This window comes from Stegastes partitus, unplaced genomic scaffold (assembly GCF_000690725.1).
Source record: "Stegastes partitus isolate 25-593 unplaced genomic scaffold, Stegastes_partitus-1.0.2 Scaffold1360, whole genome shotgun sequence".
Taxonomy (NCBI): Eukaryota; Metazoa; Chordata; class Actinopteri; family Pomacentridae; genus Stegastes; species Stegastes partitus.
This window is the reverse complement of record NW_007579091.1, coordinates 178,913-182,492: the sequence shown is the minus strand read 5'-3', so window position 1 is coordinate 182,492 and position 3,580 is coordinate 178,913. Positions and strand designations below refer to the sequence as shown.

Sequence of the window (3,580 nt, the reverse complement as noted above, 5' to 3'; positions counted from 1 at the left end):
CACCAACAGAGCACCAACAGAGCACCAACAGAACACCAGAGTGAATCTCAAACCGACCAAACTGCACATTCAGATCCACACCGTAAAAACATTCTGTAAAAACTGAAAATCTGCAGCAAGAGGCTCAAAATACACAATAAATGGTGGAAAATAATTATATCTTTGAATTAATACAATAAAAATTGTATATTTTTTGTTGCAAATCATTGTTAAAGAACAAAAGACTATTAACAGAAATGCAGATGATTTTCAGCTCTGATCTGTTTTAATAACTGTTTCAGTAAATGATTTACCATTTTTATCCTTAATATACATAATTTATCTCAAATATCTGTAAAATTATATTTTTAATGGATTTAAATCCTGTAAAACTGTAATTTCTTGGTCACACAATGTAAAAGAACAAATCAGTATTTGGAAAAATACAGATTTTATTTTTTATTTTTTTTACTGTAAATGGTGGTGCTTTTTTGTTTTTTCAGTTAAAGTGAACATTTTTACTGTTTTCTGTGATTTGACTGGAGGTTCTGTGAAATTTAGCAAAACAGGAAAATCTGTAAAATGCTTGTTTTGTTAAATCATTATGGTTATTATTAATAATCATCTTATTATAATTGTTATTTTTAATACTACGACTGCACTGCTAATAAAAATAATGATTTTAAAATAAGCTTTTAAATTGTAATATACATTAAAAAATCAATAAACAGCAGATACCTGTAAAATAATATATATTTTAGTGAATATGTAATTTTATTTTATAAATAAATAAATACCTTTATTTAATTTGATTATTAACAGTTTGTGTCATTTAAAAAAAATATTTAATTCAATTTTCTGAGATTTTGCTGGATATTATTGTTGTTATATTTCACTACAGAAATGGATTCTCAGCAGATGAAGCCTTCAAACATCTGCAGCAACAATAATCATTTTACTTCATGAAGTGCTTTTACTTGATGCTGGAGCTGAGCTGAACCTCCTCTAGATGTCAGTGTCGGAGGAGGAACGCGCGGCTGAGGAGGTGATCTGAGGTGAGCTCATCTGTTCTCCATCTGCAGGAAACTTCCACACATTTAACCCCTGATGAGCCGGATGGTACCTGGAAGGCTTCAGCTGGACTCAGAAACATCCAGAACAAAGTCAGAGAGTCTCCATCATCAGTCACATCAGAGGAAATCAGGAGGAACTCATCAGCTCTGCTTCATCTGATCAAACAGCAGCGACCTGTTTCAATTCCAGGACGCATCTGTACATGGAGATAATATGATTATATTTATTCTAACACATGTCTAAGAGCTGAATGTGCTCCTCCGCGGACCAATGTAGTGCTTGAACCTGTGAGCAGGCTGGACGATGATTGGCTGTGCGTGTCCACAGGTGCGTGCGTGTGCGTGTGCGTGCGTCGTGACTCAGCCGGTCAGACTGCAGCTGATCATCTGTGGAGGAACTTTGGAGGCAGCAGCCCTGACTGACTCCGGAGACGCCGCGTCCAGGTGACGCTCCGCAGGTGAGCCGCACTAAATCCACGCACACGCGGGACTCAGGTGACGGTGAGTGTGCGCTCAGGCTGCTCGTCATCTCCACCTGCTCGTCATCTCCACCTGATCTGAGCGCGAGTCTCTGCTGCAGCAGCGACGAGCCCAGAATCTGCAGCGTCTGCTCGAACGTAGAAGTCCGTTAAAAAACGTGGCGGTTTAAGGTTGGAGCGTGAATCCGGGACCGAAGGCGACGCGTTAGAGACGATTTAAGTGCTTGACGAAGATTCAGAGACCCCGAGGATAAATTCGGCTCGGATATCATGAGACCAGGAGGCGTTTAAGTGGCACGTTTGAGGATTTGGAGTTCGGCGTCACCCCCTGCAACAGAACGAGCGTGTTTCCTGAAAAGGTGACGTCGCTGCTGGTCTGGAACAAGTCACACAAAACTGTTGTTATAGTCTGTAAAGGTTTGAATGTTTGGCTGCATCAGGCGGTTTAATGTGCAGGATTAGGACCCAACCTGCTGATCCAGCTGTAGAACAGAGTCTGGTGGTGGCTGTTACATTTAGAGTTTACATTTTATTGTGTGTTATTTTTAATTCACATTTTGCAGTTTGTTGTTTGATGCTGCGTTTTACAAACATGTCATCAGCTTTTAATCTGTTTTCTGTGAACAGATTCTGAGTTTATGTTCAGTTTGTGGGCAGAAAGTTAAATCTGACCTCTGCCAGATTCTCAGGTAACAACTGAGGTGTGTGTGTGTGTGTGTGTGTGTGTGTGTGTGTGTGTGTGTGTGTGTGTTGGTTGAGGCCTGTCATCAGAGGCGTGCTGACAGTTGTGTGTGTCCGTGCGGTGACGCGTGCTGCTGGACGTTTGTGCTGCAGCAGCACTCTGGGTGTTACATAACAGGTCGTCCTCTGCATCGTCCTGCAGGATTAAACCCAGACTCTGCTGCTGCTCCTTCTTGGCATCGCCGGCTCTCTGTGTGTCCGGCTGCTGTGGGTTTGTGTAGAAACTGAACTTGCTGCTGCAGAGCTGAGGCCGGTGGAGAGGAGCCACTGCAGCTCCTGGTTCACCTTTAGAGGCTGATGCTGCTGCATGTCTGGAATTCCTGATCGCTGCTGCAGTGCATGTTGTCGCAGGTTGGACGTTGAGTTTGGTGCTAAAGAAAAGGTTTAACCTGATGCCAGGTAAACAGGATCCTCTAACGGGATCATGCAACTAAATCGCACGATAACTGAGAATAAAACAAATAATATGAGCACAAACCAGCACAAACCATTAGAGACAAACTGAACAGACGTATGACATGAAGGAAACCTGCTTTAACTTCCTGTGAAGAACACATCTGTGTAAATTCCTTCTGGTTTAATAAATTATTCCAGATGTTTTCTTCTTCTCAGCAGTGAACTTACTTCTGATTGCCTTAAACTGCACATTTTACATTCCTGCCAGTGTGTAAAGGACAGCGTTTGTGTTGCAGCATCATCCCTCTTTTGTGTTTCTGTCTGAACACGTCGTTGGATCAGCAGCGACTTGCGGTGACTGATGGAGCTTTTTTATTCTCAGGATTAACAAACGGCAGCGTCGGGACCAAACCCTGAACCTCCTCCCTTCGCAGTCTGGCTTTAATTCTGCCATAATGAGCGTCGGCAGCAGGTCGGAGCAGGTTCGGCGCTGGCAGAGCTGCCGGTTGAACCGACAAACCGGGTCACACGCGCCGGTTTACGGTGCGACTTAATGATTTTATAGCAGCTGCACTCGGTGTTTATCTGTAAACCACCAGTCAGACGATGTTGAAGGAGGAACTCATGAAGGAAAAACAGTTTGTGTGAGTTCTGAGGAGACTCTCGCCTCTTTCAGCTCAGAGTTTGGTTTTACAGTTTAGAAATATTTAAAAACGAGAAAATAACAGAATTTTACAGGCAAACAAACTAATTAGTCATTATAGAAATGCAGATATTTTAAGTGGATAATATTTACAGTTTGATCTAAACCGTCCCTACAAATTAATACCATGTTGGTTTAAACTGGTTTGTTTGGTTTAAACTGGTTTATTTGTTGGTTTAAACTGGTTTGTTTGGTTTAAACTGGTGTAT

The 3,580-nt window shown here is 41.9% G+C and overlaps 1 protein-coding gene across 1 annotated transcript in view; it reads left to right on the top strand.

The window, feature by feature from the left end:
* The first annotated feature begins 1,487 nt into the window (after positions 1 to 1,487).
* LOC103370028 (microtubule-associated tumor suppressor 1 homolog) overlaps positions 1,488 to 3,580 on the top strand; it is a 65,305-nt gene continuing 63,212 nt past the window's right edge. The window contains exon 1 of the mRNA XM_008298927.1: positions 1,488 to 1,510. The gene's annotated coding sequence lies outside the window, so the exon portion shown is untranslated. The remainder of the gene's footprint in view (positions 1,511 to 3,580) is intronic.